Source organism: Prionailurus viverrinus, chromosome D4 (assembly GCF_022837055.1).
Source record: "Prionailurus viverrinus isolate Anna chromosome D4, UM_Priviv_1.0, whole genome shotgun sequence".
In the NCBI taxonomy this organism is placed as follows: domain Eukaryota; kingdom Metazoa; phylum Chordata; class Mammalia; order Carnivora; family Felidae; genus Prionailurus; species Prionailurus viverrinus.
In genome coordinates this window covers 80154755-80169471 of record NC_062573.1, presented here as the reverse complement: position 1 = coordinate 80169471, position 14717 = coordinate 80154755, and the positions used below count along the sequence as shown (strand labels likewise).

General features: G+C 41.8%; 1 protein-coding gene across 9 annotated transcripts in view; it reads left to right on the top strand.

Moving 5' to 3' along the window:
• Positions 1-253: 253 nt before the first annotated feature.
• The window catches only part of RFX3 (regulatory factor X3), a 288688-nt gene continuing 274224 nt past the window's right edge, over positions 254-14717 (top strand). For 6 of the 9 annotated variants that reach the window (XM_047830023.1, XM_047830028.1, XM_047830019.1 and 3 more), the window contains exon 1: positions 641-874. The gene's annotated coding sequence lies outside the window, so the exon portion shown is untranslated. Of the gene's footprint in view, positions 276-640; positions 875-1254; positions 1277-8818; positions 8858-14717 lie in introns of those variants that run through there. The other 3 variants (XM_047830022.1, XM_047830025.1, XM_047830024.1) reach the window with 3 other exon arrangements.

The following is a 14717-nucleotide window of genomic DNA, read 5'->3' as shown; positions in this document are numbered from 1 at the left end:
GCAACTGGGCACAGCACGGCCGGCGCCTCACAAACCAAGGGGCGGGGGGATGGGGGGGTGGAGGAGAGAAAAGAGAGGAAAAAAAAAAAAAAAAAAAAAGGGCGAGCGAGCGGCGGCACATCCGGGACCTTCCGTCCGCCCCGCCCCGGAAATGACGTTTCAGGCCAGGAAAAAAAAAAAAGGGAGGAGCGCGCTCTTGAAAGTGGATTCTATTACGCCGTAGTTGGTCTCCCCACAAGAGTGTCTGGAATGGCCCTCGACAGCCCCTCTCCCGGGTTAGTCGTTCCCCTCTCGCGGCTCTGGGGCTTCTCTGCACAAAGCCGGCTGCCGGAACTGGCAGCCTTCGTCACACAGAAAGTACCCCTCGCACCGCCACGCCCCTGAAGCCCCCCTCCCCTGCTGCCTCGTCGGCGCGTGCAGCGAGCGCACCTCCGACAGGACTCTGGGGTGACCCCCAGCCCCTGCCAAACCTAAGCGCAGCCCTCCGGGGCCCTCGCTCGGAACCCCGCCTCGCACTCCTCCCTCCGCCCCTCCCAACACCGGCCCGGGGTCGGGGCTGTCCGTCACGGTGCTGAGCCCGCCCCTTCCGGCGGCTCGCCGGGCCCGCCTCCTCCCCTCTTCCCTCCCCGCCCCTCCCCGTGCGAGTGTCTCCCTCTCCCTCTCGCTCCCTCTCTCTCTCTCCCTCTCTCTCTCTTTTGTGAGTTATAGCAACCGTTGCCTTGTGAATCAAGCGCCATAGTCACCGTAGTCCTGGCGACTGTTACCCATCAACAACAACTACTCCTCTCCTCCTCCTCCTCCTCTTCCTCCTCCTCCTCCCCACCACCACCATCTCCATCACCCACCAACAACACCACAATAATCCACAGCCAAGGTGAATATTCTTCGGTCTGTACATGTGTGTGGGAGCGTGTGGCTGCGTGTGAACGCGTGTGTCCGTGCGCGCGCGCGTGTGTGTGTGTGTGTGTGTGTGTGTGTGTCCGTGTGCGCGAGCCGAGTGTGGCTGTGCGGGGGTCTCCCTCCTGACACCGGGGGCTGCCGCTGCGGCGCCGCCGCCGCCGAGGGGCTCGGCGCCCCGGCGTGTTTACAATGGACCGAGCGCGCGGCGGCTGGCTCGGGGGTGTGGGCGCCGCGCCGCCCCGGCCCTGGGCGGCCGCGCGTCAGGGATGGAGCGGGAGCGCCGGGGGCTGCGGAGCCGGGCGGGAGCGGGAGCCCCGGGTCCCCGGCGCGGACGGCGGAGCCCTGCCCTAGGTCCGGCTCGGAGCAGGAGGGTCAGGTGAAGCGAGGAGGCTGGCCGGCTTTCTTTCTCTCCGCTTTTCCTCCTTTCCCCCGAGCTGCTCGTTTCCTGCTGGTCGCAGAACCGAAACAGGCGGCAGCGTGCCGGGGGGACCCCAGAGCTGGCGGGTGGTTGTTGTTGTTGTTGTTGTTGTTGTTGTTGTTGTTCACTTGTGGGGCCTGGCTTGCGGGTTTCGTTGTCTTTACCCTCGGACGACGGGGAACTTTTCCCAGCGCCCCTTGCCTCCGCTCGTCGCCCCTCTTTGCCTTGTGCTAAAATGGGCTGCTCTCCTTTGGCCATCATCGGCTGCACGGTTTCTTGTTTCTTGTTTCTTTTCTTTTAAAACTGTGTTTTCTTTGTGCTGCAAACAGTCTTAATATCCATTCAGCACTCTTCCCTCCCCACCCCCCCCAACCCCCCGCTTCTCCTCCTATCCGCCCCCCCCACCCCCACCCCCCGACCCTTTGCACACACATTGAAACCAGGGGCCTCTTCGCTGGGCTCTTTGCTGCCCGGGAGGAGAGATTTTTTAAAACAAGTCTCTCCCCGCTCTCTTTCTTTTTTGGTGTGTGTGTGTGTGTGTGTGTGTGTGTGCGTGTGTGTGTGCGCGTGTGCGCGCGCGCTTGTGATTTAAACCAGATGCAGGGCATCTGTGATACTTGGGTTAGTAGTTATTGACAGTGCTTTATCCTTCCTGTGGGGGTGGGAGGGGTGGTCGTGAGGCTCCATTCCACTTTGATGCACCTCCCTCCCCGCAGTGGAGAGTGCTGACAATTTTCATTGTGGTTGGGAGACTTGGGGTGTGATAAACAGGGACAGGACCGAAGGAAGCCTTGTGAGAACTCAGTTTACGGTGTTATTTGTGACAGTTGGAGCACTTTAAAGAGTTTCTCTTTTCTTTTCTTTCTTTTTTTTTTTTACCCCTTCTTCATCTTCTCTGTTCCTTTTCCTTTGAGAGTTGAAATTGAAGTCAAGTTGTTCATAAAGAATGTATGAAGCTTCTCAACTTGAAACGTGTGTATATTTCACTCTCTTTGTGGTTGTTAAGATCTAGGCATGTGTGTACTTAACATACGCTTTTTTGTTTACTCTTTGGGTTTTCTTTGGACAGTGACTTGGAACCTGCTGACGAGAGACAACTTTTTCCTTTTTAAGTCTTTCTTCTAAAAAAAAAAAAAAATCTATTCCCCCTCTAGCTTTGAATACTTACTAATCCTCAAGTAGTAGGCTCTTGGTTAGAGGGAGCCCAGTGTTACAGATCCTGTAAATTTGCTCATTTTTCAGCCTCACGTTTAATTGGGAGGTTATTGGGTAAAGGGTTTCATAATGAACGTGGGCTAAAACAGATACGACGTATAATGTACTGTTCTGTTTGCACATATTGAAGTTTCTAATTTGGAATTTTAAAATAACGTGTTTAAACAGTCTTCTTTCTCACAGCAAATGCATATTGATTTACCTAACAGAGCAGCCTGTGAATAATGTGACAGTGTTAATTATTCTTGAGATTGTCAATGACCAGGTTGGGTAATTGTAACGCCATTAAGGCTAATATTTTGTAAAGTGGGAGTTGGGGTTAAAAAAAAAAAAGAAACAAACTTCTCTTTCAATTCATTTCCTTGTGAACAAGTCTTTCTCAGAGCGCTCCAATCTCTTTGTATTTATTCCCCAACCTGGGTTCCATGCAAATTTCTAATACTAATTTGTTTTTGTTTTTGTTTTCTGTTCAGATGAGTGTCAAATGGCTGAACACTTTTGGGTGGTGAAGCTCCTGGGTCCCATAAACTCTCTCCAAAGTTAGTAGGAGTTTTGCTGTCTTGAGACAGTTTCAGACTTTATGCCATTTACATAATAGGTTTTCAGCCAAGTTGATTATATGCTATAATATTATGGTTTAATATTTTTATTTGCAATGTCCAAGAACTTGTTCGAGGCATTTCACTTGTCACAGCTGTCTCAAGTTTTCTCTAATTGAGATTTTCCATTTACAAGTTGATTTGAGAGCAGAACTTAAATTGAATTCTATTACCCGCTTTTAAAAGCACTTAGGTGGTATAAAAGTTGCTGTTAGAGATGCTTTGAGCTCAAGTATGTCAGCATTATTCATATGGATTGAGTAAACTGTCGCCAGAAGTACTAACATAGGGCTAAATTTTAAAAGTTTAACACAAGGATGAATACTTAGCATTTAGTTTCTTCTCTCTGTGCTGGTTTTCCTTGGAAGTACTATAGTACGTATTGGCATTCTCCTATGTTCTCAGTTTTTAGACTAAAATCTGTGAAAGTGACCATGCTATAAAACTAAAAGTGTTAAAATAGGTCTTAATTGTAACTTGTTTCCGGTAGCTAAATATCTGTGATCCATTGTGCGTCATAATGCCTCTCTACATCTTTTTGATTGTTTTGCCTGTAAGTTGCATTAAATGGTGTGGGCATATTTATGCAGTACATTTACACGCATAATATCCTAAGCTAAAATGCACTTGTAAAGTGCATCATTCCACAGTATTTTCATTATATGAGCTAGTTATGCCCAATTAAAAAAATAATACATTGTTTCTCTAGTATTCAGGTAGTCTTGTACTCAGGGACTCACAGGGTTTATAATGTATTCATTTAACATCCTTTAACACTAAACAGGTATTTTTTACCCTAAACAAGTTCAATATGGTAGACTTTTTCCCATTAAAAAATTAACAGAAAATGAATGAACTATTAGTCAAGATAGATTCAATGTATTTAAATGATGATATGTTACTTTCGGTAACATGTTTTATTCTTGGGGAAGTTGATGTGAGTGATTTTCTCTAAGCTTCCAACTGAAGAAATTGGTAGATGGAATGTGTGTGTGTGTGTGTGTGTGTGTGTGTGTGTGTGTGTGTGTTTAAAAGGGGGTATATAGCATCGTGTGTGAGAAGAGTTAAATTTTTTTTTTTTTTTCTTGACTGGGCTTATAGGAATGTTACTTTGTTCTTGGCATCTTTAGTGAGACTATGTTACAAGAAACAACAATAACCAAAGAAGTAAGCTTTTAAATTGTGAAGAGTCTTCAAGGAAGTAAACCTTTAAATTATAAAGAGCCTGCTGGTTGGTTGTTTTTATACTGAACATTGGGCAAAAATGCTCCACTTCCAGTTACTTAAAAACAACAACAACAAAAACAACAACAACAACCACCCCCCCCCCCCAACTTAGTTTCCCTAATGAAATCATTTGCTTTTAACTGTTTGGTATAGATTCCCAGTGGCCGTGGCAGAACATTTGAAGTTCCTCTCTGTTCACAGGTGCATAGTGTTCCCATATTTTAGAAATCCAAGATTAAGTGGATTTGACTAAATCCAGCTTGTTAGGGACAGATGGCTGCTTTAAACAGGTGTCATTTTCATTTCTAGCGCATTGTGTTGGGACTTGTAGAGGTTCACAAAGGGCTATCTGAAGCAGGTGGCATCCTTTGCTTTGTCCTTCGTGAAATATACTTTCGGAGTTAATTATTTTCCTAGGAAGTTTTTTTTTTTAAGTAAAAGTTTTGAACTATTCAAGTTAAGATTCGTAATTTAATTAAAATGACTTTTATTTCTGATTATCATTCTATTTTCACACTGTATAAGTTGTAAATCCTTTCACAAAACAACTTAAAAATTCTTAAAAGTAATCGTATATTCACTTTGAATCCAGAAAAAAGTACTCTGGAACATTTTACACCGTCAGTCAGGTTTATCTGAAACGAAAAGCCAAAGCAGATTTAAATAAAGTGAAATTTGGTTAACATGACAACTTTTGTGATGTCATATTTAAAGAATTTTTTTTGACAGCGTTATTTTAATGAGTGGTAAATGTTGGAAACCAGTATTTTGTTTGTTCATTATTTTAAATCTTTTTAATTGAAAACATTTTCCTGACCTCCTCCAGTTAGTTGTTTCTGTAACATTTTTAAGTGGTCTTTTTAAATGCAAATTGTTTTTAAGCATTAATGTTTAAAAATATGTACCAGAGTAAATAAAAGGGTATCAACCTATTGATTTCTAAGGTTCATTTTTACTTTGATTCTATCCCTTTTTTTGTGGTAATTTTATACATCTTATAACAGATGCACCAGGGGGTGCTATGCTGTTTGCAGCAATGAGATTATCATCACCACAAATGTGAACTGATTAGAACTTTTATTTAAAGAAAAAATTTTAATTATATATGCATTCAAGCATATAATAGCCTTATTTCTATGGAGCTTAAATTTAATATACTATGTTAATTGGCAATTTTGTATCAGAGCCTCTTTCTGTTTGGCTAGGATAATATATATTAGCACAACATAAAATATCAAGACTGATCTGTTTGGCATAGTTTGAATGTCGGCATTAGTCCTTTAGGTACGGACATTGGTCCTGTTCGTACACAGGTGTATCTGTCTCTCAAAAATTTCAGTTAACTTGAGAATCACACTGTTTGGGCAGTATGGCTCTGGGCTCTGTAGATTTGGTGTTGTTGGCACACATCAACGTATTGTCTGTGTGTATATATATATATATATATTTTTTTTTTTTTTAAATGTTTGTGGATTTTTGAGAGAGACAGAACATGAGTGAGGGAGGGGCAGAGAGAGAGGGAGACACAGAATCTGAAGCAGGCTCCAGGCTCTGAGCTTTCAGCACAGGGCCCGACAATGGGTCTCAAACCCATGAACTGTGAGATCATGACCTGAGCTGAAGTCGGATGCTTAACTGACTGAGCCACCTAGGCACCCCTACATATTGTATATTCTTAAAACATTTTTGTATGGCATAATTAATGCTATGCTTTTATTGTATGATTTTTAAAAAAACTACCTCAAACATGTGAGTGGTAGTAATAGTTGTTGGACTAATTGAATCAAGAACAGTAATAATATTAAAATTGTCTGGAGAATTCAGCCCCCACTTGATGCTGTTGGAGTAGTCTTGTTTGAAAATTTAATTTGGCTTTATTATCTAAGAACTTTTAGATTTTCTGACTTGCCCTGTGCCGTATACTTCTAAATTAGAAGTGGTTGGGTATTGTTTTCTCTGCATTTAGCGTGAGGTTTTTGTTTTTTTTTTAATGTTGCATATTTATATTTGAGAGAGATAGAGACAGAGTGTGAGCTGGGGAGGGGCAGAGAGAGGGGGAGACACAGAATCGGAAGCAGGCTCCAGGCTCTGAGCTGTCAGCACGGAGCCAGATGCAGGGCTCGAACTCACGAACCACGGGATCATGACCTGAGCCGGAGTCAGACACTTCACTGACTGAGCCACCCAGATGCCCCTAGTGTAGCGAGAATTTTTAAGGGGAACTATAGAATCCAGTCTTTGGGCCCTTCTAGCATCATTGACTTTCTTCTGTCAGCAGTATATACTCCAAAAGACAAACATTGAGACAGGGGTAGCCAGCGTCTTTCTCAAGTAAGCTTAGAAAGGTCTATCATATAAGCTTTTCTGTTCAGATAATAGATGTATGGGTTGATCTATACTATTATCCCATATTTAACTACAATCAGCAAAATGTGATATGTTTCAGAGTACCTTTATAAGAGATAGTAAGTACTTCATGTGTTGGAATGTCAAAGAACCAGAAACATCAAGAGGGAATAACTGATTGATGGTGTACCCGAGAGCAGGGAAGGGGCAGAGAGAGAGGGGAGGAGAGAGAATCCCAAGCAGCGCTGTCAGCAGGGAGCTGGGGCTTGAACCCAGGAACAGTGAGATCATGACCTGAGCGAATGAACCACCCAGGTGCCCTGAGAGCAACTGTTTTTAAATACTAGTTTTGTTAAAATAGGTTAGGCATTTTTCTTTTACAGTGTGGTTTTACGGTTTACCAGTTAGTTTCTGCCACTAAGATTTTTTTTTTTTAATGTTTATTTATTTTTGAGAGAGAGAGAGAGAGAGACAGAGTGTGAGCGGGGGTGGGGCAGAGAGAGGGGAAGACACAGAATCTGAAGCAGGTTCCAGGCTCTGAACTGTCAGCACAGAGCCCCGCGGGGCTCCAGCTCACCAGCCATGAGGTCATGACCTGAGCTGGAGTTGCTTGCCCGACTAAGCCACCCAGGCGCCCCAAGATTTTTAAAGTATATTTATGATGTTTTAAAACCTTTATTTTTGAAGTTTTATTTTTCATATCAAAGTATAGGATGCACTTAATGAAAACAAATCAGTTAAAAAAATTGAAATATATTTAGAGTATCAAATTGGTATGTATTTTGTTCTTTAAATAAATTGATGGGATAAGTAAACTGGTTAAGAACACAGGCTTTGGGGTCAGATTTCAGATGATCTTATTAGCTGTGAGGCCTTGGACAAGTTATTGAGCTTAACTTGCCTCAGTTTTCTCATCTGAAAAACAGGATCCACCTTACCAGCCTTGTGGGGTTTTGTGGAGATTAAAGATAATTCTTGTAAGATGCTTTGCTCAGTATTTGATACAGAATACATGATCAATATGCGTTGATTCTTACTATTGGAGAATACTGAGAAGATGCCCGTTCAAATCTTTTTCCCACCTAAGAATTCTTTTAATATGTTCCTGATCACTTCAGTGGCCCCTAAGTGTTGAAAGATTTTGCCCTCATTAAATAATTATTCTCTCCTCCCCTACTTTTAAAAAATAAAGACAAACATCGATCACAGGTTTGGATTACTTTTTGATAACCAGTCTTGCTATTCCACTGGATTAATAGGATGTTAGCCCAAAGTTGTATTTTAGTTCAACTCTGCAGCCTTACAACAGTGGCACCCTTCTACTACATTCTTAAAACTGTTTCTACTTTATTTTTTGAGAGAGAGCATGTGCAAGTGGGGGATGGGTGGGGGGGGGAGGACAGAGGATCCTAATCTTGCTCTGTGCTCACAGCAGTGAGCCTGATGCCGGGCTCGAACACACAGACCGTGTGAGATCATGACCTGAGCTGAAGTCGGACGCTCGACTGACAGAGCCACCCAGGCGCCCCTTCCTACATTTGGACAACTCTCCTGGTCCAGAGATCTCAGACTGGGAACTAATAATGCAGCATTTCATGTTCTCTTAGAGGATTCCCATTGTCCATTTCATTGCCCAATTTATATTTTCTTTTGCACACGTTGTACATGAGTTCATTTGAGAACATTTTGTACTGTATTTATAGACTTTGTATAAAATGTTGTCATTAATGTATAATGGCAATAAATAGCTGTATAAAGATGAGTTCATCAAAGAATTATTCTACAATTTCATAATGCACTGCTTGGAATTGTTCTCTAAGGGCAGAGAAATGTGTGGGGTCACCATTTGTGGACCTATAGCAACAAGTAATTTTGGAATAATTTGCCAGCCCTAATCTTGAGCTATAAAGCAACCTTGGAATGTTATGCAGTAAAACGTAATGTGAAATTATAGAGGAAAAAATGTCATTTTGGCTCCCTTTCTTTGGCGATTAGAGATGTTTAAAGAAACATTTTAGTCGGCTACTATCTCTGAAGTTGCTATTTAGTAATTTGCTATGTGTCTTTTTTCCTAAGCATTTTGACTGACAATGATTTTTTCGTTTCGTTTTAGAGTGATCTAGATAGTCCTGATCTTTCTTGACCTGGAAATGTGAGTTATACATCCCAGTTAAAGTTTACTCAGTACTGCGCCTCATTTTTTTTTCCCTGAAGCCTTTTTATAAATAGTGGGTTTTTGCCTGCCTCCCTTGTCTCACCTGTTCTCACTCTCCCCATCCCTGTTAAGTGTTTAATTATATGACTCCCTTTCCATTCTTTTTTATAGATAATTAGGCTGATAGATATAAAATAAGCAGACTCTCAGCTCAGCCATCTCCTCTGCATCTTTTCTTCAGTGAATTTCGCACACATTTTAAAAGGAACTTATGGGGAAAAGCTAGGAAACGTGACTTAGGCGGCAAGGTTATACCATCGTCATTTTCTTACGAGTTCTGTCTGTCTGACTGCCCTCTTGAACAAACGCATCTCCTTGTTGCACTAATGATGTAACCTGAGCATGATTTTGCTCCGGGAGGCTCCCTTCCTCGTCTTGGCTATGCACTGGCCTCTGGCTAAGCACTTGAGTTTAAATGTCTAGTCCAGCCCCAAAAGATTATGTTTGCACATCACATATGTCTGTCCATTGCTGACTCTTAATCCCTGGAAACTTCTTTCTCACGACTCTTAAGAGACGCCGTAATGCCCTTTCAGTACCGCTTGCCTTTGCTTTGCCCAGTCGGGACCACCAGAGGATGTTGATGCTTCCTGTTGAGGCAAAAATGGGTAAGGGCTAATCGGAGCTGAGCCCAGGAAAACTAAGAGCGAGGCAGCTAGCCTGGAAGTAAAGGTGTACTAGCTGGTGATGGGCGACATTGCTGAGGAGGAATGTGGAAGGAGAAAGAAGAGAGGGCGATGGGGCTGGGAAACAAAGCCCTCAAAAGTGCCAGCCGAAGGAAGATAAAGCAGAGAAAGCAAGGTCTGTTCTGGTACTCAGGTTGCCACTAAGTGCCAGACCTTAGGCTAGTCACGTAAACCCTCTGGGTCTCAGTTTCTCCATCTGTAAAATGAAGCAGTAGGCCTGTGCGATCTCTCTAGCCCTCTGAGCAGTAGTCGGTGCTTCCGTGGAGAGATTGGCACCAAAGGGAAATGTTACCAATAACAGAGAGCCGGGAATTGATACTTCCTTTCCCGATGGACTGAAAGGCTAGCCTGTGCTTGCCCATTCTTTCTTTTGGTGAGAACAGCAGAGAAAGCAAATCCGGAGTCTGGGTCTAGCACGACGGCCACACCACTGACCCAGCCTCAGAAGGTCCCACCATTTCGGTGGCCCCCGTGGGGAGCGGTGGCCAAGTGCCCTGGTTTCCTCACCCACATAGGAATTAGCTGAGTCTCACAGCCCGAGCTCCTGCCGAGCCGGCTCCTCTCTGTGTGTGTGTGCCAGACAAGAGTCTGACAGTTGGGGCTCCTGCCTGTTGCTCACCAATGAAATATTTAAAACAGGACATAATTTCCCAAGTCTGTGGACAGGCAGTTCGACGGAGGGAGAGAAAGGGACGGAGGATAATGTGAGCTGTCCCATCAAAAGAAATAAAAATTTAGATTTCTGTTTATCTCATTTTTCAGCATTTGTTCCCCAGTTATTATAGCCTTGACTTTTTCTTCTCTTCATGCTATTCAGCTGCTTTTGAAAAGAACTGAAGTCCTGTCAAGGAGTCTGGGCGAGTGCCTTTGGATTACTTTGGGGCCCCGCTCAGGGGGGGCCTTCCCCCTCACTCATGCTCATATTCTTTTCTGTCTTTTCCATTGGTGATCCCTACTGCTCCCCCTCCCCGCCCCGAGTGTTGTTTATGTTTACATAACCATTTTTTAAAAATTCAGGTTTGATGGCAGGAAAAATATTGTGTCTTTTGGCCAAGAAGTGTGCATTTTCATAACATTTTACTTTAATGGTAATGTGGCAACCAGACTCAAGATTGTAGAGCATTGCAGAGTGTGGAAGGAAGCATTCTTTGCATGAGTTCAAGATAAGTCTTATGCTCTGCTGGATGTCCCCTCTTTTACCAATCTGATAAGCGTATGAGAGATTAAAAGATTGTAATTGTTGCTTTTAAGACTACTTTTTTGAATGGTCATTTTTATTGATTTATAGAAACCTAGTTAAGTGTGTGAACTGCATCCCGATTCCAGTGGTTTTTAATATTTTGTAATTTCAAATGTAATAACTGTCATTCTTTTTTTAAATTTTTTTTAATGGTTATTTATTTTTGAGAGAGACAGAGTGTGAGCAGGGGAGGGGCAGAGAGAGAGGGAGACACAGAATCTGAAACAGGCTCTAGGCTCCCAGCTGTCAGCATAGAGCCCGACGCAGGGCTCAAACTCATGAGCCGTGAGATCACGACCTGAGCCGAAGTCAGATGCTCAACTGACTGAGCCACCCAGGCACCCCTAACTATCATTCTTAAACATGTATCTGACCCTGTTTTGTCTTGGTCAGCTTAGTTTGTTTTAATATGCAAAACCATTTTAGAAAGTCCTTGCTTGTCACTAAGGTTTCTCTCTTCTTTGCTGTATTTGTGAGGAGGTAGATGAGGGAGAATACTGGAGAGAGGCAGGAAGAAGAGATACATTTACAAATCATATCCTGTTTGCATTGTTAAACACCTGTGCATTGCGTACTCTGTGCGGTTATTTTTCCTGGACTGCCAACCTTTGGTGGGGGTAGGGTGGGAATTGGAGGCATGGGCAGGGGCAGCCAGAGGTGGCCCAGCTGATCCAGTGTTTCTTCCCAGTTCTCTTTCCTTTTCTGCTGTAGTATTGTGCAGACTATATGCGCTTTTGTGAGGATAGGTGTCTTATTTATGTTTGTCGGTGATCCTTTCCTCCTAAAGGCTGACTGTATCTATCTATGTCTATCCCTTAGTACATTGGTGGATATGCAGTGATATCCTTCTACGGAGCCTGTATTGTGATTTGGTTGTGCACAGCTTTTTAGAAAGGTGGGAATAAAAGAAAGGAGTATTGAGAAGATCTAGTCTGTGTGGCAGATAATGGAAATGATGCCTTACATCTACCTCTCTACATTTTGCTTTGGGTAGATTGTTTCCTGAAAGTATTTTTTGCAGTAGAACCTCGGTTTTTCCCCTTGTGCCTATTTAGGCTGACATTTTAAAGAACCAAAGAGTATAATCTGTCACATCAGGCTTTCGCCGATTGGCATCTGATTATATCTGGTGACGGTCTTGGAGATGAGTTTTAATGAAGTGTCAGTGTAAAGGTCATTAATAAAAAACACACAAAGAGATACTATATTAGTGATCTTAATAACGCCTTTATCATTTTAAATGTACAATGTGTATTTTGACGAGCCACAGTGAAAACCCACTACACAGACACCACGTAAAGTTAGATTCTTTGTTTTATGTCAGGATCGTATTGCATGGTTCTAAAGAATGTTTTAAAACATTTTGTGTATAAAGTTACTTTATGTTTGTGGGGTGTACCTACGTTAAGAAAAATGAAATTTGGCTTATATATTGTGTTTTGTCCATATATGTGTTTGTGTGTAGACCTTTAGAAAGTCATTTTTATTTATGTTTTGTTTGCAATTTTGGAACTTGTATCAGTAGGACTATTGCCCGCTAGCTTTTGCATTGCACACATCTTGTAATGGTATTGGAACCACTCCACTGCTGTTTTCTCGAAGCAAGGAATATTGGGGGAAATATTTAACTTAAGTTCTTTGAATGACCATTGTGTGATTTGGGAAACAACTTTTTATAGTGCCTCACATTATGTGATGGTTTGTAGAGACTACCTTTAGTTAACAAAGGCCATGAATGCCGAAGTTGAATTAATTATAGTTAGAGACAAAAATTGTAATTCCTTCCAATTATAGCAGATTAAGATATTATGTGGCTGGATCAACATTTGATCTGTTCCTTTATTTTTAGAAGTCTGCTGAGTTTTGAAATTTAAAACCTTTTAAATAATGTTGAATGAGTAGAGCTCTATAATAGATGTGGATTTCTATTTCAGCATAGGTTTGAGAGCCATATGGCTTGGAAGTGAGGTAGAATTTTGTTTCGGAAATTGGAAGGGGATGCATTTTAATATTTTGATTGCATGAGACCTGCTTGGGCATTTATTAGTTTTGCTAGAAACACAGGTGACACAGACCGGAGATGTCGATCGGAGTATATGTGAGAGAGGGTCATCGTAGCGATCCTGAAACTTCACTCGCCTCCAGTCCTGCTGCCCTTGATCAACTTTGCAGTAAAAGCTTCCTTTTTGGAGAAAATAGCTTTCTCTATTCTACTATATTTTTGTTAATTCACATTGCTGTCTGGAATTTCCCAATCCCACAGCACGGTCTTGTGTGATGCATTATACATGAGCTTTGGAAGTTCCAGTTTACCTTTTGGTTTACAGGCCTTAGAAAGAATGCCAAGAGATGACACCCAATGCCCAGAACAACACCTTGATCTGAAGGAATGGGGTAAGAATGAGGGTAAATCGGGGCAGGATCATATAATTGGAAAAGGTAGAGTATGAACTAAATGATTAGTATGGTGTAGAGAAAAAGAAGGGTCATTTTAAGGGCTGTGTAAACCCCGTCTGCCATATTCAGTGTATCTAACAATATTACCACCACTGCTGTTAACATTATTTCTGATATTTGATTCAAAAACATGCTAGGAGAGGCCTCAGAGAATTGGGTACGTTTGTCTGTAAGCTTGTAGTTCTCCACTATTGCCCTTTAGCTTTATTTTTGGGTGAGGAATTAAAGAGTTTATATCAATTTGTATTTAGGGCCAATACTATTTTGGTTAATTTAGGAATCCTGAAGACTCAGATTTCCATTGGGTTTTAGGGAGCATTTAAAAAAAATTTTTTTTAACGTTTATTTATTTTTGAGACAGAGAGAGACAGAGCATGAACGGGGGAGGATCAGAGAGAGAGGGAGACACAGAATCTGAAACAGGCTCCAGGCTTTGAGCGGTTAGCACAGAGCCCGACGCAGGGCTCGAACTCATGGACCGCGACATCATGACCTGAGCCGAAGTCGGACGCTTAACCGACTGAGCCACCCAGGCACCCCTTAGGGAGCATTTTGAAAGAAGAGAGAGAAATAAAGTATTAGACCAAAATGACATATTCCCAGCTACGTGAACATATTATTTAATGTTTGAAATTGTGGAAGTCTACAAAGATGACAAGAGCTGATATTTGGGAATCTTGAAGCCCAAAAAAGGAAAGGTAGAAGAAGTTACTGAAAATGCAGTTAGATGAAATTAGTGGAGACTTTTAGAAGAGAGATTAAGATAAAGTGGATAAATCAAAGTACGAATGGTGACATAATTGGCTGGAGGAACAGTCATTGTCTTTGCCTTATTGTGATTTTAACTAATAGGAGACGCTTGTACTTTGTTGAAAATATAATATTTTGATGAAAATATTTATCGTAAGTCTGTGGGACCTTTGTTACTGCTTGGGGTTGTACTTTTACTTCATGTTGTATATAGAAAAGCATGAAGTTGAGATGTGTCCATTTCCTCATAATTATTTTATTATTATGAAGTTATATGTGAAACATCCAAAATGAATATATTCAGCTGGGATTTCATTAGCATATCTGATATCTAAAGCACTTTCCATTTGGGAAGCCAATAGGTAGTGGAAAACTGTACACTATAAATGTATGTATATATAATTAAAACTTTCTTATTTTGGGATTTTTAAAACATACTGAAGTAGAGAGAAAAGCATAATGAACCCCCTGTGCTCATCACACATATTTAATAATTAGTACCGTCTATTCTTAAAGCTATACCATTTGAAATATTTGTTTATTGAAATAAACTTGAACCCCTCTTTATTCTGTGTTTCTCTGAAAAAAATTAAATTTGTTGACCAAGACTCAATGTAGGCTTGAAAAGATGCTTACATTATGTTGAAGACAAAATATTTAAGAG